The sequence below is a fragment of the Canis lupus genome, chromosome 4 (assembly GCF_003254725.2).
Source record: "Canis lupus dingo isolate Sandy chromosome 4, ASM325472v2, whole genome shotgun sequence".
Taxonomy (NCBI): Eukaryota; Metazoa; Chordata; class Mammalia; order Carnivora; family Canidae; genus Canis; species Canis lupus.
In genome coordinates this window covers 22,671,654-22,693,554 of record NC_064246.1, presented here as the reverse complement: position 1 = coordinate 22,693,554, position 21,901 = coordinate 22,671,654, and the positions used below count along the sequence as shown (strand labels likewise).

Below are 21,901 nucleotides of genomic sequence, written 5' to 3'. Positions count from 1 at the left end.
CGACCCTGGCAAGCCGATCCCTACTCTCCACCCTCCTGCTCAGGGCTTGGGCTATAAGCTCGCAAGGCTCAGAAAAGGACTGACAAACTGGATCCATAGCTACCACCCTGGTTGTTCCTCATACCTCTCAGTTCTCTGAGGCTGAGGCCAAGACCATTCTTGCTTCTAAAGGGCAGTAAGGGAGACCCCAGGAAGCCACACTGGAGGAAAGCATCAGACGGGCCTGGGTGACTCTGGTGGGTTTTAGTTGTGCAAATCCTTGGCACGCAGGCCGCCTCTCCTCCGTCCTGCACGCGGGGCAGACAGACTGTGCGGAGAGATCACAGTGCTGTTGCCCAGACTCAGCCTCGGGATTCCCAGCCCAGGGCTCTAAGCAGCGTCTAGCCATCGATTGACGTTGACATGTGACTAGTGAGCTGTTTGCTATCCCTGTTTTAGAACATCTCTCGCCGGAGGACTTTAAAATAGGATCCAGTCTCTGACAGGGATGCCCAAGAACAGTTCAGCTCGGTAGGCAAGAGGCTGGTTATATGACGTCGTGGGGTCCCTCCAACCCAGGGAGTCTGGGACTCCTCAAATCAGTTGCTCCCTCCCGGCCTATGTGGATCAATCAGCCAGTCTTACCTCGACCCACAACAGCTTTCTGACCTTGGCCTAAGAAGTTAGACCACGTGGAGGCCAAATCCAGCTTCTCTACTCGTGAGCCAGCCGTTGCTCAAGTGGCCCAACCCTGTTGGTCTCTACCCTACGACCTGCCCTCTGCCCTCCCCCAGGGGTCCTGGCTGTTGGAGGTTAAAATGCCACTTAGCTGCTGACTAGCAGTGGGCCCCAGCGCACAGTTAGATGTTTAGGGGACTCCAGCCCCCTCCCCTGCTCACGTTCGCCCCCATTCACACTGGTACTGAATGAACCGATTAATCACCTAAGATTGTTAACTGTACTAATTACGCTCACTCTTGAAACTTGTAGAACAATTATATACTGTCTCTGCCTCATGAGCTATAAATTACGGTGATTGCAGGCAGGCTGTCACTTCTCCCAAGCCAAGACGGAGGCGGTCCAACCAGGCTCTGAGCTGGTTTCTCAAGGAGAACGCTCAGAAGGCTTTGCCTGAGCGGAGGCTACACCCAACACAAGTGTCAAAGGCAGAGACCTTTCCACGGAATAGGCTTTGCCAGTGACAAGGGGCTGGTCAACACTGACCTTAAATGAGATCTTTATTATGCAAAAGCTGTCCCCTTGTTCGCCCAGGAGAAATGGCAACCCCCAAGTATTTCACCGGGAGCTGTACTGCTTCCTTCTTCCCTGTGGCCTTGGCCAGGCTTGGCACGGTACCCCAGAGATCTACAAGGAGGCGCACATGCACACCGGATTTTCCTCCGAGTCGCAGGAGCTCTATACTGCTTCTCCCCAGCCCACCTCAATGCCCATCCCAGAGTCTGCTGCCCCTGCTTCCCCATCCCTTGCTCGAAGGAGAGTTGGTGCCTCTGGCCAAGAGCTTCGTTAAATGTAGGAAGACAAAGAAGAGAGAAGAAGTGGTCAGGTTCTCTTCATTTTACCTGGACCTTGCAATATTCCTGTCCCCCAAGGCCACTGGGCTTTGGAGCACATACCCACAGGCCATGATCACCCCTATACAGACACTCTCTCCCCTCTCTGGCCTGAAACACCCCCCAACCCCCACCAGGATGACAGTTTGTGATGTGGCTGCCGGGGAAACGTGTTTCTTGAGGCAAGCAGCAGGCCCCAGCAGGCTGTGGCTCCCATCCCCTGGGCTCCCTCCCCCATCCCAGCCCCCCGCTGCCCAGAGCGCTCATTTCCACACGTCAGGGCAAAAAAAAGCACTTAGAACCAACTGCTAAGCTCAAATCTATTCCAGTGCGGAGAAATGCACTCCGTCGCCATGCAGCTGACAGGCTCTGTGCAGGCTGGAGCGCAGTGGCCAGGCTCTGACTGACCCCACCCCGCTGGGCCTCCCTTCTGGCTTCTGTTACTGGCAGGGGTCAGACCGGCTGGCCCACTCCTTAACTGCGGCTGCAGCAGCCCAGGGACCCCCAGCCTCCCTGGAGGTCCCCAGGGGCTCCAAACAAACCACTGCCCACTCCATGTGAATGTCACACAGATGCTTTTAGACTCAACTCGTCCAAGAACAAACTCTAAATCTCCCCTGGAAACCAAGTCCCTGGCTCTGTGGATGGTAATACATTCCCGCTGCATTCAGTTGCTAAGCCAGAAACCAGAGTCCTCCTTGCAATTTCGTCTCCCAAACATCAGCCTCCCCCTCTGTCCCTGCCCACCACCAGCTCCCGACTGGACGGCCAGACTGGCCTCCTGACTGGGTCCTGCATTGGGGGACCCCCCTCCTCACCAACCGTGGCTGGTATGAACTCTTTGAAGCACGCCCTGATTGCATTGCCTGTGTTCCCACACCACACAGTGGCTCCCTGCTGACCCTAAGATCAGTGTCGGAGAATCCCTTCCTGACCCTGCTTGGCCCAGCCCCACCCAGGCCTCCAGCCCCTCCCTGCCTTCCCCTTTCTGTCCTCACTTCAGCCACGGGGCCCTCTTTCACATCCTTAAATGAACCAGGTGCTTCTCACCGCCCAAGCCACCTTGTGTCCATCCACCAGAATTCTTACCCCATCATCACCCTCATGAATGCCTACTCAGCCTTCACATTTCAACCAAGTCCCATCTCCTCCAGAACTTTCTCTGATCCCCAGTCTGGCTCAGATTTTGGCTGCATTTGCCCCCTGGGATTTTCTGGGGGGTCCCAATCTCACCTTATGATTATGGGACTCTTCGATTACCATGTGTTCCTCCACCAAGCCATTTGAGGCCCGTGGCCACGTCTGCTTCTGCTCACCGTTGTGCCCCCAGGGCTCAGCACAGGGCTGGTACTGAGCAACACTTGTTGAACAAAAGACACCCTGAGCACCCCTCTCCTGACACTCTCCTCGTCCTCTTATCTGGTGAGACGGTTGGGAGACACCAGCTTCAAAGTCTCTCCCTAGCATTTATTCAACAAATATTGACTGAGCACCTCCGATGTTCTAGACTCCGCCAGGTGATGAAGGTACATGGATGCGTACTGCCTGGAAGGAAATCTGAGGGTGTCAGTGACAGGCAGATGCTGAACCTGAGTTCTGGCTCCCAGCGCTATCTCCACCTGGATCTGGCACCTGCTGGTCTGTGCTCATGCTGTTTTCCTGTCTGGAACATTCTTTCTCATTCTCTCATTCATACAGTGTTCTAAGTACACGGGAAACACTGGTAAACTCCCATGCATTTTCAGTCTCAACTCTGTCATCACCTCCTCTGGGAAGCCTTCCCTATTTCCTGAGCCTGGGTTGGGTGTCCATCCTACAAGCTGCCGGAGCCCTTCCCCGGACCACCCCTTGCCTAGCACGTAGCAGCCATTCGATATCTCTTCTCTGCATGAGTGGATCCCCTCAATTCTTCCACTAGCGTCCCCGTGAGCTTGAAAGGTAGAGCAGGGACACTGGGCAGAGGTGCAGTTGGGGAAGTGGCACGTGCGAGAGGGCCCTGGCCACTGTGGAAGAGGAGAGGACGTGGCTCTGAGGGAAGGCCCGAGGGAGGATACACATCCGAAGGCTGGGATCGTCTTGCCTTGAGTCTGGGGCACCGTGGCCATCGGGTCGGGGGGACACAAGGTTGCCGGGGCCAGTAGTCAGACGGCTGTACGAGACTCCAAACCCCTCCACGTTTTAGCTTTGGTGCTTCCCTGGGTGTCCACTCGTCCCTGGAAGCCCTCCTGGCACGGCCCTGATGCTGCAGGGCGCGGGGTGGCCCCTGCCTGGGGTCATCATCCCCTCCTGGGGATGTGTGTGCTTCACTCGCTCCGCGCCTCTGCCTGGACGTCCTCGGAGAGGCTTCTCTGGCCACAAACCCTGCTCCAGCCCCCTGCCTGCTTTTATTTTTTCTTCATGGGCCTTATCACCTTCAGACACAGATTTACGTGTGGGTCGGTCCGTCTCCTCCACAAGGGGAAAGCTGCCAGCCAGCAGGGACTTGTCCGATCTGCTCAGCCGAGTCCGCAGCTCCTGAGAGCAGGGCCCACACGCAGTAGCCCCTCCAGAGCTATTTCTTGACTGACTGACCGAGCGAAGGGTAAGGAAGATGGCCTGTGGCATCTAACCGGGCACAAGGCACAGTCCTAGAGAATTAGGCTCCCCAGTGGGGCAAATGGAAACCGAGGGCCTGCAGCTCCGCGGGGGACCCAGCAGGTGCTCAGGTGCTCTGCTGACAGCAGCAGGTGTGAACGCCCCAGGTGCTCCCAATGAAACGCAAGCCTGGCTCTGACCGGCTTGCTGGGTTTCTCTCCAGGCCGCTGACCTCTCTGTCAGGGACAGTGCTCCATCATCTTCTCCCCGTCACCCCTCCTTTCTCGGTGGCTGTGTCCCTGGGATGTGAAAATATGGCCTGGGGCACCCACCCTGCCGTCCTACCTCTCCTCTCCGCAGCCCTCTTTCTTCCTTCTGGGAGGAACTGACGAGATGAAAGCAGCCATGGCCTGGAAAGGCCGGGGAGGGGAAGGGAGGGGAGAGGAGGGGAGGTGGCTTTCTGGCTGTCACATCTGGTGCTTCTGGCTATGGGCCGCAGAGGCCACCAGTCCCTCCCACGGCAGAATCTATGGGGCAGATGGGGCTCATGTTCTGCCACTGCTACGGCAAGAGGGGACAGGCCGGACCCTGGCCCCAGGCTGACACAGGTCACAGAATGTGCCAGTCATGAGTGGATACCAGACCCTAGCCACGGGCTACCCCCTAATTGCTCCAGATTTAGCGAATTGAGCCATAAGATGACTCCCAGACTATGAGGAAATTAGAACATCATTGGCTAGGCCCCTGAGAACTCCACTCAGAATGACAGGATTCCCTTGGAAGGCGGTTAGATGTAGGAGCACTACGCTGTCTCTCCAGATAGCTGTGGCCAAGGGCCTTTGCCTCATGGCCTTATCTATGGCACTGGTGACTCCAGCTTCACGCTGGAATGCGGGCAGGGTGTTTGGGCTTGGAGGCAATACCCCAGGCATGCCCCGGGGCTCTCCTTCATCTGGTCACTAACCGGTTAACCTCTCGGCCAGTGCTCCCACCCCGGCAGCCAGAACCCAGAGGCGAGGGCGGGGGCAGGGACCTGGGCAGGCTCGGCTCACGGGGCTCTGATTGCCCGCTGTCCAGCCCCCGCTGCCCTCAGCTCCGAGCCTCTCCACGCGGCCCTCCCCTTGGTGGAGCTGGGGGTGATTGGCACCCCTCCTGCTAGGGCTGATTAGGCCTGATTTCACCAGCCTGCTCCCACCTCTGGAAGCTTCCCCTGTTATTAAAGCTGTTTCCCATCCACTCTCGTGGTCTGCTGGGTGAGGTGAGTTTATTTGACTTGATTTCTTCCCCCACCTCCCTTTTTTCCGCTACTCTTATCCACCCGCCTGGGTGTCTGTGGCAGCCACGGAGAGAGACCAGAGTCCAGTAAAAATCAGGAACATTAACTTCTCACCTTAGAGTAAAAATAGCTATAATAAAGCCAGGCAGAAAAGAAAAGCTCCAACTAGTGTAACTTTGATTAAAAGCTGAGACCCGCCTCCTCATCCTGCCGCCACCCCACAAAGCTGAAGCTGGCCCTCTAAATCAGGAGAGGGTTGTAGCAGCCTGCTCTTGCCTCCAATTCACTTTTTCTCAACCTTTTTTCTTCTTCTCTGCTCTCCAAGGGGCCTAAGGATCCCACCCGCTAATCTTCACTCTGCCCTCCAGTGCGTAGTAACTTTGGAAGAACTGAGTCACTCAGAACCAACAGCTCCTGGCAGCTCTGGGACCCTCCCCTCTCCTCATCATGGGGTGGGGGTGGCTGAGGGTAGGATGCTGGGAGGTTCAGTTCCACCCTGGCCCCTAAACTCCTATAAGGTCTGAGCGTGATCAGAGTAGCTCTCTGGGCTTCTATCTTCCCATCTGTCAAATGGAAAGAGAGAACCTTTCCCCTCCCCAGAGTGGTGAGAAGTACAAGGATTCATGGTAAAATTCAGGTTGCCGATAGAAAGATGGTGGCCTTCCCCCCACCCCCCCGGGGTTTGCTCACACTGTTATAACCGGCACCATCTATGAGGAATTGGGTTTTTACAGGAAATCACCTGGCACGGGCAGCATCGGTGGTGTATGGACTCTAGTAAGCAAGCATTGGCCAGCTGCCCCTGGGGGCTAGATCCTGGAGAGGTCATTGCCAACATCCGTCCTGCCCAACCAGTAGGGTGAGAAGAGATTTGCCCTAGGCCCTACCCTCAGGCCTGCCATTGCAATGTTTCCTTCTAGGGCTTTCTGGATGACAGAATTCCACAGGGCAGGAGACCAGGAGGGTGGCAAGTTCTGGATCACCTACCTGGGCTATAAAGGTGAGGACTCTGTCCCAGGAATCAGGGACCTGTGCCCTCACCTGGCTCCCTGTGCACTTGGGACCACACGCTTAGCTCTCTGGGCCTTGCTTGGCACCCCCACCTGTGGACTGGAGCCCCTGGGGAGCATTCTGTGCATCTGTGCATGCAGACTGTCCTGAGGAGTTCTGGGTGGACACAACTTCACAAGGGCCAAGTCCACACACTCGCCAGCTCCCATCCCCACTGACTCCCTCTTCTGTCCATACCCAAGGGGCCACTATGTGCCCTCCCCAAAGCCCCTCTAAGCCACCCTGGAAAGGGACACCCTGCTCAGAGCCACTGGCATCCTTAAAGAAACCAGATGTAAAAGAACCTGCTCTTCCTACACTTTTGCTTAGAGAAGGGGTAAGGAGAACCTGTAGCGTGGCAGCTTGGAGCCCGGCCCAGCGGCCAGGCTGGGGGTGGCTGGGTTTCATTCACCATTCTAGTCTCCTCTCACTCAGGGCACCCGGCTGTGGAGGCAGGAGTCTGGTGCTTTTCAATTTCACGCCAGGTATCAGTGGCCAGGCCCTGGCTGGCCTTATCTCCTCGGCCTCCTGCCCAGCCGGGCGCCCGCTGAGCTCAGCCTCCCTGAAAAACCCAGAGAAACACTGCTCCAGAGGCAAGGCTTGTAGGCAGAGGGGCCCTGGAGAGAGTGAGCTCCGCTGGACAGAGAGGCTGGACCCTGAGTCCCGCTGCAGGGGGTGGGGCCTTAGGACCAAGAATTGCGGCGCACTCTAAGACAAGGGAATGAGGCCCTGAAAAGTCAGTCCTAAATCAATCATTGTAGCCGGAAGATCTTTGGGGACTATTTCATCCTCTATCCCACTGTCCCCCATTTTCCATATGGGGGAAACGGAGGATCTGGAGATTTCAAACACCTGGCCCAAGGTCACACGGAGCTGTTAGGGCCGACCTCCCAGCCCAGGCCGTGCTGCCCAGATCTCCCACAGTGAATCGCTGAGCTGTGTCACCTCTCTGCCCTCAAGTGAACTACCCTGGGGCTCCCAAGAGGGTCTGCGTAGGCCGACAGAACCCTCGTGACCATGAACCCTGCTCCTTCAGGTGGCCAAGAGCCTGGCTTTCCTCATCTAGAGCATGGGGAGGGGAGTATTGAGTCAAAGATCCTTACAGCCCTTACTCCATCTAAATTGAGGGTTAGCAAACTATGACCCCAGGGCCACGTCTGGTCCGCTGCCTGGTTCTTCTATAGCCCACCAGCGAAGAGTGGTTTTTCACTTTTCAGCATCTAAAAAAGAAGTCAAAAGAATTGTCTTTCGTGACATGTGAAAAAGTACATAAAATTCATATTTCAGCATCCATAAAGCTGTATTGGAATACATCCACGCTCATCTGTCGTCCATGGCTGCTCTTGTGCCACAACAACATGAGAGGTGGCAACTGAGACCACGTGGTTTGCAGAGCCTGAGATATTTACCGTCGTGCTCTTTATGGGACGTGTTTGCAGAGCCCCGATGTAAAAGGCTGAGTCTGGTCTGGGCCCCAAACCCTTGGGAGTGGCCGGGGTGGAAAAGCTCAGGGAGGAAACTGGATGGCTATTCACAGGGGCATGAGCGAGTCACGCCAAGCGCGGGGCCACGCCACGTGTGCGCTCCCAGGGGCCCCTCTATGTCTGGGGTGCAGAGGTTCTCACCCGGCAGCCGCCGTGCTGGACACCTGCCTCCCACCTGCCCCTGCCCAGAGCCAGGCCCCAGGCCCGCCTTCCCAAACTTTCCCACTCTTGCCAACTTCCGGAGGCTCAGGGGTGTGCGGGGGGGCCCCCCGCCCGGCTGGCCTGGTCGAGTATGTTGTCAATAAGCGGGTGGCTGTGTGGCTGGCGCAGAGGCCCGGAGGAGAGGAATCAGAGCGGGTAATTGCTGCGTGAAAATGACAGCGCAGCGATTTATCCACCCCAAACTGGGCCTCGGCATACCAAGAGGCTGCCGGCGGCTAGGAATCAATACCACCCCAGAGGAGGGATTATTAGGGAGAAAAGGGGGTTTGAAAGATCCATAAGAGCCTGATGACTGTCTATTTCCAAGGGGACCATCAGCTGCATGAGAATTGTATACAGAAGGGACAGAACTCTGGCCGCCGCTGCGAGGGAAGGCTGTGCGTGGTGGCAGAGTGGGGGCCCCATCCTTGTCCTCCTCCTACCCACCCCAGACACGGGGTGGGGTGGCGCCTCCTTGTCAGGATCCTGAGGCCCCAAGAGCCAGGCCTAGGGGTGGAAACAGTGGGGTCTGTGAGGGAGACCACCCATCCCAAGCATGCACCTGGCCCAGGGACAGCATGGAGACTGTGTTGTCCCAGGCCCAGCAGCAGCCCGATCTGCTGTGTCATCTTGGGCAAACCCGGGAAGGCCCAAGGGCATGGGAAGTCCCTGGGGAACTCGAGATTAGCACAGAGCTGGGAGGTTGGGAATTCCGGGGCTGGGGTCTGGTTCGCACAACTTGGCAAAGTAGGAGGAAACACTCGTTCCTAAAGGGGTCTTCTCTGGCCCCTTTCGCGGCCTTCCTCTCTTCTCTCTGTTCAAGGGGGGCAGGGAAGGGGTAAGCTGGGGGTAATCCTGCTCCTAATGTCTTGGGGCAGTGGACACTGTATCAAGTCATGAGCATGGTCTATGCAGCATGATTGGAGGGGTCCCCACTCTTCTGTCAATCTCCGAGGGGCTGAGCTATGAGCCTGGGAGCCTGGGGTGGGCAGGGCGCTCTACAACTAGGGGCAAGTGGCCCACATAAGAGCTGTCCAGAGGGTCCCAGGCTGCTCAGCACCACACACTGAATAACCCAGTCAGGCTGAACTTGCCAAGTAAGCTGTGGGGCAGGTAGTGGGGGAGGAGCCGCTTTCTGCTCCAGGCTCTGGGCTGGTTCAGGGGGTAGGTTCCCAGTGCAAGCCTGGCAGGGTCATGGGCTCTGGTCTGTGAGGGCCCTCGGCCCCCTCTAGCCCCATCCTACCACCCAGGGCTTTGGGGGTGGGGAGACAGGAGAGAAACCACAACACCTGATCACTTAACATCGAGGTGGTGGGTGGGTGCTCCACATCCCTAAGGAGCAAAAAGTCCCCTCCCCAGAGCCCCTGTTAAAAAAGAGGTCCCCTGACTCCTGAGCCAGGATCCAGGGAGGAAGCAGGGTCATGAAGCCAACCTGCTGCCTGCCAGCCATGCCACCAGCCACGCCGTCACCCACACTACCACGAGTGCACCTGCTTTTGTACCAGTTAACAGGCTAATGGGAAGAAGGCAAACGCATGCAGCTTGTCCCCAAGGAGGGAAAAGGGAAAACAAGTGGTGGCGGGCAGGGGTGGGGTGGGGGGGATGCAGGCAGCAAGCTGGAGATGAAGGAGGAAAGAAAAGAGACACCAAACAAGTCAGGGAAATGGACAAACGGGGGAAGGAGGGTGGGGGACGAGGAGGGAAGGGAGAGAGCTGGCTGAAAGCATGGGGACTGGGCTACGCAGAGTTCCTGAAGTCGGGGAGAGGCTGGGTTTGTAGTGCAGCCCTCAGGAGACAGCAGAAACAAATTGGGTTTTGAAATGAGAGATAAAAGGAGCTGTTATATCTCCAGCTTTGCATCATTTAGTTCATCAGGCTTGACATGTGTCTAACAAACAAAGCCACAAGCAGGCAAAGGAAGACATCAGAGACAGAGAGAGGTTAAGGACTGGGGAGGGGGGAGGGGGCAGGGAGCGTGGCCCTCCCCCGGGCTCTGAGCACAGCTGACGCTCCAGACTTTCATTCTGAGTTGATTCCCTGCTCGAAGGAGCCAGAAGCCGTGAAGTGCGACTCTACGGGCAGGCAGGACAGGCATGAGAGGAGCCAGTCGTGGCCTGGGGAGCAGCATACACCGAGGTGCTCATGCTGAGTGCCTGGCTGGGGTGCCCTGGGCGGGGGACCCAAGAGCATGGAGAGGACGAGTGAAAGCCTCTGCCCTCGGGAGGGTACTCTCGCCTGCCTGGCCTGCCAGCTGGAGAAGAGAGTAGCAAGTGGTTGAGCGGGCAAAGGACACTGGGTGGGGGTTGGTGTCTGGACTTGAGGGGGAGGTGGATGCTGGAAACTCTCCGGGTTCCCAGGACACAGGCAGAAACAGCAGTCACAGAGCCCAGGGCTCTTGCCCTCTGACTCCTGCGTCATCTCCTGATTTCCCATCCTTTCCCTTGGGAACCCAGTTTCAGTTTCTCCCTCGGTACTGCAGAGATAAGAACTCTTGTCCTGTCAACCTCACAAGGCTGGGGTGAGGATTTTATAGAATAGGGCGCCCCAAATCACCTGCTACACTTACAGAACCCAGATGTGCTCATTTAAAGAAAAGAAAATATAAAGAGTCATGATAGCGAACTGCTGGGAGTTTATCAGATGCCGGACCCACCGACATGATGGCCCTTGGAGCATATACTTGTCTCAGCATCAGAGAGTTTTGATGCGCTTGCTTTCTATTCTGTTTTTGCTAAAATCAGATGAATCTGAAGAACAGAAAAATAAAATACGTTGGCCATGACGGGGAGCAGGAAGAGAAATGGTTTGGGGGGTGGGTACCAACAGCTCTGCCAATCATGTGCCCAAGAACCTGTCACTTCAGTTTTCCAGGCCTCGGTTTCCCCAAATGTCAAGTGAGGAGTGGGCCAGACAGGCCAGTCAAGGCCCTGGAACTCTGGGACGTTGGTGGCGGTCATACCATAAACCAGGCAAAGGGCAAAGCACTGGACCAACATATTCCCTCCTTGTCTTGGCTCCTCGGGGACCTGGTGGCAAATTATTAGCACATGGTGGAGGGTGTGAGAAGCTCAAGGTTTGGGGGGGGGTAACCCTTAGTGTATTTGAAAATTAGCTCACTTATCACGTTCCCAGCTGCTCCTCCCTGAGCAACATGACCAAAGGAGACTCCCGGGGGTGGGTGCCGGCAGCAGGAACACAGCCTTGTTCATCTTTTCCCCTGCCTGCTGTAGAATAACGTTGGCCCCGACTCCGGGCCTCCGTTACTCCTGTCTGCACAGAGGACAGTGCTGGCTGCAGGATCGTACTCAGAGGGCTGTGGGAGGAAATAACCCGCACGTTTACTGAGCACCTACTATGTAGGGAAGGAGGTGGGGAGACTATGGGCTTCCATCCCAGCTCTGCTCGACACCAGCCAAGTGAGTTCCAGTCGTGGATTTTGAAATTTTCCTGGGTCTTGGTCTCATTTGCGAGATAAGATCACAACACCGTCCTCTCCAAAGAGTCCGGAGCAGGAAATGAGCGGCTGTTTGGCCCACGCCACGGGCTCCTTCTAGGGTTGCTGACGCGGCCAGTTCGGGGCCCCAGGAAGATACAGCACCAGTGACTAAGATGGGCTGGCAGCTGGATGAAGGGGGGGGGGGGGCGTTGGGGAGGCGAGAGCCAGACAGATCGGGAGAGGCACACACAGAGTTCATTCATTACTGGGCTCCTCTGGGGCATGCAAAGTGGGGAGGGAGGGGATGTGGAAATTGCCTTGATAACACTGTTTTTAAGGAAATAAAGAGCCACTTGAAAGAGGCGAAGCTATCACTGGCTGCATTGTCCTTGGCATCACGACACCAGAAAAAAAAATCCTTCAGATTAATGTGCTTTTGTGAATCTTGACTTCTGGGGGTGGGGTGGGGAGGGTGTTGGTGACATTCTGGCTGCCAAAGAAAATGCAAATGGAATGACTCCCCCTCCCCACTGTGTCCTCCGTCAGGCCCCTGACGGATCCTCTCTGCTGTGTTTATTACTACTAATGACTTTCTCGTTATGATTTGGCTCTGAAACATAACCGATGGTTCTGGAGAAATCCCATTACTTCCACACACACTATTCAATTAGAGAGCCGAGCTGCCCTTCTGCTGGGGGAGTCGGGGCTGAGGCTCCGAGGGGCGACCACTTGTCTCTTGCTCCTACCTCTTGGCCCTCAGCTCTGGGCCCCATGAGGTAGAAGGTGGGGACCAGTTGAGTGGACAACACTGGCTCCTGCCGCGGGCCTGTCAAATGTACGGTGTCAAAGGAAGATGGAACCTTCGAGAACAGTCTTGCAAACAAATATGCAAACAGCCTGAATTCTTGTCCCAGTTTTATAGGCCTGACTACCCACCTTCCAGGGCAATGAAGCCTCCTATGGCATGAGGAGCACCGCTGGGATGCTCACCTTCAGTGACTGATGTGCTCTGATGAGTCCTTTCACCACCTCAGACACACGGGCTCCCGGCCTCCTTGCCTTGTTGTGACACTGGCTCATGAAGACCTTTCCCCTGTCACATCACAGGCCCCACTGATCCCCTTTCTGGGTTTGGATGGAAGAGGACTGTGGAGGGATGATCAGTGGTGGATTTCCATGACCCACTGTCCTCAAATCTGCCTCGCCCTGGAGTGGGCCCCCCGCCTCACTCCAGGTGGAAGCTGCAGTCCACACCCTGCGGACATGGCCACTCGCCTTGTTTCATGCCAGTCCTCCTCCCGATCCACTCCTGGGTGGCATGCCACCACCCTAAAGCCTTTAGAGGCTCACTATTTCCACTGCACAGAAAGCAAATGGTCTGCATGCCTTTCAAAGCCCTCCACAGCCTGTACCTCCCATTGGATCCAGCAACCCCCTTCCCTGAGTGCCTTCCCCGTCTGGTCACGCCAGCACCCCCTCACTAGCCCCAACCACACCACGCGCTCCCCACCCCTGTGCCTCTGCCTACCTCCCACAGCATGCCCTCTCCTCGCCTCAGACTCTGTCCAGACCCTACCTCAAGCTCAAGGGAGCCTCCAGTCCTTCCACGGGGGCCCTTCTGCACCCACAGGCCCTCAAAGGTCTCCCCAGCAGCTCCCACAGCCTGCACCCACCTCGCAGAGTGACCCTTCCCCTCTATCTCCCTGTCCCCATGCAGTCCTTCTATTTTAGATTCTCTTTCCTGTGATGGGAACACAGGTGACCTGAGGCCAGGGGCCATGCCGAGGCTCAGGGGACCTGCCCTTCTGCTTGCCCTCTGATACCCAGCCAGGGTGGAGCCCAGGCAGCCACGCAGATGAAGGACTTCGGCCGAGACAGTGTGCTTTTCCTCAGTGATTTCTCAGACTGTTTGGGGCTGATGGTGTCTGTTTCAGTTTAGGGGGCACTTTCCTCAGTGTCCAAACTCAATGCCACATGCAGAGAGCTGCATGGTCAGCACTTCTGGGTGACGAAGTGGAGATGTGATGCCCCTTGCCTGTCATGAATCACCATGTCCCAGGGCACATGGGTGAGGATGGGCCCCAGCTATGCCCTGGCCCTATTAACCAAGCCTGGTTAACCTGCCCTGGAGGAGGCGACATCAGGGGTCAGTCGCCTCCAGCTGGCCAGCTCCAGGGCAAATGCCCCTGGGCATGGAGAACACTCACACCCTTCTACGGGGAGAACACAGGCAAATCCCACCCCATGAAACTCCATACAGTAAAAGCCGGTTATGATGGGTGTCTGTCCACCAACCGAGCTTTCTTCCTGTCTCTTGCAACCCATTGAATGGTCTCAACATGAAGCAGTTTTCTTGGGCTCCCAGGATGTGGAACAAAGCCTTCTGTGATGCCATGAACCCCAATATATTTGTGAGTCAGGGTCAACTTGAGCAATGAGCAGACTCTTGATGCCTGTGGCTTTGAAAGCCCCTTGCCACCTAGAACAAGACCCAAGAGGGCAGGTGGGTCCTGGGCCTTGTGTGAGGGGAGGAGAGCTCACCCCCTCCCAGCAGAAAATGATGATCTGATCAGGAATGCAAAATGGGGATGAAGGAAGACACGGGCCATAATTTAGACAATGTCTTTGGGCTTAACCAGAGGTTATAAGCACCATCCACCCCGCCCCCAACCAGTCTGCCCTTCCTTCAGTTCTACTGCTGTCTTTCTCCTGCTCCATAAACCACCAGCTCCAAGCCATAAAAAGTGCAATGAGCAGTCTGGATGGAAGAGATTGGGCATGGAGCACGCAGTCAGCCATGCTTCCCTGAAGAGCCTCAGAGGACAGAGGCCGGCAGCAGAGTGAACCCGGTCCCCAGGGACCCTCTCCTGGCCACCCATGCGGGGAGGGGAAGACGGGGGCTCCTCGGGCATCAGGCCAGGCACTACTGGCTCTCTTGTCGGAAAGGACCTTTTCCCTCTGCCTGTCTGCGCTGGGGGAGGGGATGCTCCGAGACCTCAGAGTTCAGATCCCCAAGCGAAGTAGCCTGTGGCAGTGTCTATACCTGCCCTACCTTCGGCATCCAGCCAAGGTGCTGATTACCATCCACAGAACAGAGCCGATAGGAATGGAAGTCAGGGCAAGGGAAAGACCCTGAAAATGTCCCTGGGGTCTAACATTTCAGGGGACCTGGGATGACTGTCCTATGAGTTCTCATGTGGCTGGGGGCGGCAGCAGCCTTTTGAGGGGGATGGACATGGGTGTGCTTCTCAAGCTGGCAAGACTCTTCTGAACGGTAGATATTAAAGGCATTCAAGATGTACCCAGCTCAGGGAGGTTTAAATAAACTTATTTCATTTCTCTGTCAACAACAAAAGACTGAGTTGGGGTAGGGTGGCCGCCAAGCCGGGGTGGTGCGGGGGGGGGAGCGGGGAGGATTCCACAGCGATGCCATGTTCTGCTCGGCGGAATGGTGGTGCTTCAGGGGTTGCCAGGGGCAGCCAGCCCTTCCAGATGTGGAGGTGGCAGGAAAAACGTGAAAATCAGGACAGATGTCCCTTGGCAGAGTTGAGGGGGCCTGTTCCACGGGTGAGTTTATGAGCCAGAGTGACCCAGATTCAGCCTGAGATGATGGACACTCGCCCCCAAATTTTATGGATCTGGGGTGGGCTGGAGCCTTGCCGGCCACTCGGAAGGAACCAGCGGGATCTGGGGACAATCACGTATCCGGGTGGGGAAGAGATTGGGCATCTCGGAGCGAAGGGACGCATCAGTGCCTTGAGGGACAGCCTGACACACTTAGGAAAGGCGTCGGAAAACATTGGCTGTTTATCATAAAATCGGTAAAGAAAATAGAATGGTTAAAATTCAGAGCCTGGCCAGGAATGAGGAGGGAAGAGTGGGAGCCTCAAAGGAGATGTTTTCTGAAACCTCAGGAAAAAATAATGCAGGGACACGGGAAGTGGGACAGTGCCTTTTCTAAAACAGGGAGTTATAGATTTAGACAGTTTGTAACGAGGGTGGCTGAGAGCTGAGACTCTTTGCACACCTAGCTCAGCCACCCCATCCAGCCATGCTGCAGCCACCAGAGACCCTGCCCCAAAGCTCAGCCCTGCCTGCATCCTTCCCTGGCACGAAAGCCCTCCACCCCTCTCCACTGCCTCAGAGGAGAAAGTCCAAACAACTGACTGGGATATTTGGGGTCCTTGATATTGTGGCTCTAGTCAATCTGTTTTTTACTATGTCCACTGGGCCTGTTCCAGAACCTTCTCCTTACTGTTCCCCAAGCAGAGCTGGTCCTTCCAACCTCCAGGGCTCTCCTTGTGCTGCCCCCCTGCCTGGGCTCCCTTTCCCCTCCAGCTCAGCAAAGGCTACCCGCCCCTCCCCTCCACTAAGTGCCTTTCAGCCTCTGCAGCCCCCAGTGGGTGTTTGCATGTGTCCTGTGCAGCTGGCCTGGGTTCACAATTGTGTGGGTTTCTGTGGGTCTCCCTCATGACACTAGAGGCTCCTGGACACCAAGGCTGCGTTGTATGCGTCTTTCATATCCCAGGAGCCAGTCTTTGTTGAAATTACTACCCATAAAATCCAAGGCCAAATACAGCATGGCAGGGCCTAGCCCTGTGAGGTGGGCAAAGAGGTGATAATATCCTCACTGTGCAAAGTCCAGTAGTAAGTGACCCTCGAAGCCACCTGGCTGGTGGCAAAGGCGGGACTAGAATCAGAGGGGACTTAGGATTCCAGAGCACGGATTTGCTCAATCACACACTCACAGGGTGTCATCTAGGACTCGAGCAGTACCAGGGATCCACATTCTACCAAGAGTTGGAGCCCCCCCCCTTCCCAGGAAATGCAGAACATCATGGGGCGTCATGCCCCGTGGTCTGGGCACATGCAGACACTTAAAAATACTTGCCAGCAATCAAATGTAATGCTCCTAATCTGAAAGCTCTGGTGCCTTGTGGACTTTAAGCTCAGGGTTACAGATTCAAAAGGCCAGGCTATGGGAGTCTCAGGCCAGCCCCTTGGCGCTCCAAGTAACCTCAGGGAGGGCCCACTGGCAGGGCTGCGCTACTGGGGTGTGCCTGGCTGTGGCCCCAGCCTCCAGCTTTGGATGGCTAAGGGTTAACCACCTCAAGTCTCCCCCCACCCCCCGCCCCCCCATCCTGACACTCAGTTCCCTTAAAGGAGGACCTGCCATTACCCTGATTGGACTCTCCAAGATAATCACGGGGCCTCAGATCCCAGCTGCTCTTGTCGCATGTGCTGGCTCCCTCAGACCAGCCGGGAGGCTGGCAGGAGAGCAGCCTTAGTGAGAGGCAGATGGGGCTGTAATGAACGGAAGACGGGTGACAGCTACAGAGGAACAAGTTCATCAATTAGAGCCTTCTTGCCTGAGGACTTCTGGGAAGGGCTGGAGTGGGGAACGGAGGGGGCTGACTGGCTTCCCTCCAAAAGGTCCTGATGTCTCAAGCTACTCAGCTCCCCAAGTCTCAGGACCCTGGAGGGGTCTCCGCCCTGGCTCCCAAGCAGCTCCTTCTGCCTTTGGCTGTGGACAGCAGGGGTCAGCCTCTTTCTGGGAGGGGCTGCCTAGCTAGCAGTTTCCCTGAGGACTAAGGGTCTTCTGAACAAGACTGAGAGACACTCAGTTCAGTCTCAAACCCTTCAACTCCTTAGAAACCGAACTTGTGAGCAGAATGCAAAACTTAACCACTGCTGCTCCCCTCTTTGGCTCTGACTTGCACACTCAGAGGTCAGGGGATGAGGAAAATCTTGGTCCAAAGGGACTGGGGCTGGGATATCACACTATCGCTGAAGCAGGCCACGATTAGGAATCTAAAATCTCGGCACTTCCTGCCTGCACAGGGTGTCATCTATGGCTGAGAGGATCAGGGCAGTGATGGCCTTTGGAGGCTCCCTGTCCTCAACTCCTGCCTCAGTGTCCACCTCCACTCAGCCTGGTTTGGCTGGGGTTAGGAGGGGTGAGCCATGCCCATGTTTCTAAGGGCCGGGGCCTTGGGCCATTTCCTGGGGAGGAGAGCGTGAAGGAGCAACAGAGCCGTCACACTCTGGTGAGGTGACTGTGGTCATTGTTGGTGCAGACAAAGGCTGTAGTAGGTGCCTAATTCAGATGAATCCCAACTCACATATTTTGGAAGGACGGGCAAATGGGTATCTTAGAACCTAAGAAACTACAGTATTTTCGGGGGGAGGGTTAGTACCCATGGTGTCTGGGGACCTCCAACAAAGGGGGCTTAAAATTCTGAACAGGGGACACTAGGCTATGACCTCCAGGGGACAGGGGTACTATTTCCCCTGTCAAAAAGCTAGAGGCGATGAGGCACAGGGGTTTACAAGTAGGGGGGTTCTGGAGAAGAAGAGATTACTCTGAGGCCCCCTGGTTCCTGTCAAGCACATCACAAGCAGGCCAGAGGCTCACATGTGGGTGCTAATGGACCGAGGAGGTGGGTTCAATCCATGGCAGCCTCCCATGGTGGCACTGTCACACAAGAACCCTAATCCCAGCCATCAAACCTGGGTCAATGGGGTGCAAATGGCAGGTAAGCACATTCCAGCCCAACATAGGAAGAATTTTCTTACAATTCTGAGATGCCTGAATTTGTTCTGCATGACCCCAGAAAGCTGAGAGTTCCACGTCACAGGAGAGTGTCTGCACAGAGGCACTGTATTTGTCATGCATTCTGTGGGGTCTGCTAGCCAGCTCTGTGACTCTGGGCAGTCACTTAACATCTCTGGGCCTCTGCTTCCTCATTTGCATAATGAGAAGATTGAACGCACCTTTCTCCAAGGTGGTCTGAGAATGAAATGATGCCTAAAAAGTACTGAGCATAGTCCCTGGCACATGAGATGTGTTTGATAAGCCCTAACTGTCTGGTAAGCATGCTCTGTGCACATTATTCACTAGTGGGACAGAGAGGTGAAAAAAATAAGCATTTGGACTCCTCCCTCTTCTGATGGTCAGAGGGGCTGTGAATGTCAACCCAAGTCAACTGGATGTGAGAGGAGAGGCTGTCAGGGAAGGTAGGTGCTTGGGAACGATGAGGCTCTGCTGCCCACCTGCAAGACCACCAGAGACCCAGCCTCACACATCTGCCCACCAATGACATGCCACCAGGCAAGAAGAATGACACCACCATTGCAACCTTTGGCATAGCAGGCTGAAGGAAGTCAAGTCTAAGGGGGAAAGGGGGCCCTTCGGGCCAGGTTGGAAGTGGTGGGAAATGGGCATGGCATCTGCAGAAGCCTGCCCGTGACTGTGGCTCTGCTGCCACAGAGAGGCCCCCCGCCCTGGTCTGCAGGCACCAACAGGGTAAGAAGCAGGCCTGTGCTCAGCGGGGAGCCCGCAGGGCAGAGCCAGGAAGGGGTGGGCTTCTCTCCCTTTGCTGGGCCTGGCATTCGGGCCCAGAAGCCCCCAAGGAGGGCTTGTTATATGCCAGTGGAGTCCTGTGCGGGGAAAGCCTGGCTGGGAGAGATAAGCTGTGGCGTCCCACCAAAGGCCCCAGCTCCTTGAAGCTGCTCGAACACATATTGATGGGGCCCATTCAGCTCAGCCTGCGTGGCAATTAATAATGGGCCACGCGGAGAGACTGAGCATGGTATGCATGTGTGTGTGTGTGTGTGTGTACATGCTGGGGGAGGGCATAGGCTGGCTTTGGGTGAGCCAGAGTATCCTTCCTCAAGGACACCCCCTCCCTACAGCAGACTTGATCCCCACCCCAGGCTGGGACAGAAAGGCCTGTCCTAGCCTGACCCCTCCAGCTGAGTTCTCTGGGCAAGGAGGCAGCAGGAGGCTGGAGAGGATCTGTGTCTCAAGAAGGCCAGACCCCCCCCCCCGCCCCAAGGGGCTGGACTGACTGCAGGGCGAAGTGGAGTCTGGAAGCATGAGTGTAATGCACTCCAGTCTCCCTTTTCCTTGGACTTGCATCCTGCTAGGAGAAGCTGTGAGATGACGCAGCCTGATGGAGGAAGATGCAGGTGTGTGGAAGCAGGCAGGCGGCGCCAGCTTTCAGTCGGAGGGCAAGGCCTGAGTGCTGCCTTTGTACAAAATGAGAAAACCATGCCCCTTCGGAGTGGACCCTGCCCTGTGCTTGGTTGAGTGAACCACCCTCTCTGCCAAGAAAAATGTGCTCCTTTCTTCAGGTGATGCCACCCAGCTCCAGGCTACCCAGCTTCAAGAGCAGCACCTGGTTGGCTCTGTCGGTTGCGCATTTGACTCTTGATTTCAGCTCAGGTCATGATCTTAGGGTCATGGGATTGAGCTCCATGTCGAGCTCCATGCTTAGAGAGGAGTCAGCTGGGCCCTCTCCCTCTGCTCCTCCCTGCCCTTCCCTTTTGCTCTCAAATAAATAAATAAGCAAATGATCTTACAAAAAAAAAAAAAAAAAGAGCAACACTTGGGCTGGAGTTCACCAGCCCTCCCCTCCTTGCTCTTGCTCTTCCAGTACAACCGTAGAGGGCAGCCCTACTCAGGAACTGTCTCCTTGAGTGTCCCCTCACAGCTGGGCTCTGCACTCAGAATCTGGAGCATTCTTGCTGGACCCATGCCCTGACCTCTTCCTAGAACCTTATTCCTCAAAGCGAGGTGGGAGGACCAGTGATGTTGGCATCACACGGGAGCATGGGGGAAACAGTCTCAGGCCCCACGCCAGACCTACTGAATCAGGATCTGCATTTTAATCAGATCGTCAGAGGTGATTCCTATGTGCATTAGAACGGCTTAGAAAACCCTGGGGTTGTCCAGACACTGTGTAGGCTAGAACGTGGCGGGAGAGAGAGAAGCAGAAGGTACAGAGAGGCCCCTCTGTAGAGTAGGGGCAGGAATGAGTCCTGTCGGGAAGAGGCGAAGCAGAGGCTGCGGGCAACAGGCTGTTCTGCTGGTTTGAGTCCGATGCCCAGCCCTCTCCTCGTGGACCTGTCACTGGAGACCCTCTGCCAGCACCCGAGTCCTTGCCCATCTCCTCCAGGTGGGTGGAGGCCCGGCCTGGCAGCTCAGAGTCTCAGGGGAGTGCACTGCAGGGCAGGCCTGGGCCTCTGGGGAGAGGAGGAAGGGTTCGGGGGGCCTGGCTGCACTCCATCTATCACCCCCGTCTCTGCACAGACCTTTCATCAGGATTCCCAGGCTGGTGCGCAGGCCTGGGCGCCTCAATCACTCCTATCGTGCCGGTCACAGGAAGAGAATAGCTTTCAGCTCAATTACCCTTCACATTCCAATATCATAACGCTCCAATGAGGCTTTTTAACCAAAAACAAAAAAGCCGTGTCTGCTGCGGGCCGGCTGCAAGGCCAGCCGTGCAGAAGGGACAGGCCTGCCTGCCTGCCTGCAAGCCCTCCAGGTGAGACCCTGGGAAGGGACCCATCCCAAGGCACAGCTGCACAAAGAAGGCTCCTGGGGTCCCTGGCCCCGGGCTTCCAACACGTGTGCCCACCTCTGCTCATCAACTGCTGGGCCTGCTCGGCCCTCGGCCTTGGGGAAGGAACACTGAGCCCCTGTTCTGTGATGGTCCTCTGTGTCACAACACTAGCTCTGTCTTCCCTGCCTGGGGGCAGGAATGCCACATAGAGCCCCTCTTCATGCAATGACCCAATGGCATCATTCAGCAGGGCCGTGACCCAGCAAGCTGGCGCCATGGTATACATGCCATCCCATCCTTGGCTCAGCTGTTCTTACAACAGCCCTGACTAGCCGGGGAACTCGCTAGAGCTAAGGTGATGAACCCCACTGTAGAGGTGGGTAAACTGAGACCCAGGGAGACCAAGGACGTTCGGAAGGATCTCAGTGCAGTTCCCTTAAGATACACTGCTGTCCGGGGACGACGGCAGGGAGACGAGGTCTGCTCTAGTCCAAAGCTTCTAGGCAGAAACTGGCTCACCTCTTCTCTCAACTTTACACCTGAGGTGACTGTGGCCATTTGCAAATTGTTCTCATGGGGAGGCATAACCAAGTGGCCATGCCATGAATCCTGCACGCTCAGTGATTCCCAGTGAGCACACATGTTCCACGTGTGTGTCCCGTCCCATGTCACATCTCTAAGGGCTTGTTCACCTGGCCAGCTTGATGTTAATGGCTTGGATGGCAGTGTCCCCTCCTTGTGTCCTCCTGGCCTCCCACTGGCTGTGGCCGATTTGCCCATGATTTAGCACTCTGGGGCGCTGACCTGTGAGGGAGATGCTCAGGGCAGGAGAAGGCAGGGCGGATGTCACGCTGGAGGTGTGTGCATGCATGCGCGCACTGGTGCAGGGTGAGAAGGCTGTCTCTCCAGGAACACGGCCCCTCCTGGCTCTCTAGGCTGGGAGTGGTGTCTGGCACTGCCAGCCCCTCTGGCCATGCTGGCTG

The 21,901-nt window shown here is 56.2% G+C and overlaps 1 protein-coding gene and 1 long non-coding RNA gene across 2 annotated transcripts in view; one reads left to right on the top strand and one right to left on the bottom strand.

Annotated features, from left to right (window-relative positions):
• The window catches only part of LOC125752101 (cadherin-23-like), a 285,602-nt gene that overhangs the window by 172,274 nt on the left and 91,427 nt on the right, over positions 1–21,901 (bottom strand). The window lies entirely within an intron of this gene.
• LOC125754953 (uncharacterized) lies at positions 15,041–19,929 on the top strand. The gene is made up of 2 exons (XR_007410148.1): positions 15,041–15,138; positions 19,501–19,929. It is a non-coding gene; the product is annotated as an uncharacterized LOC125754953 (long non-coding RNA).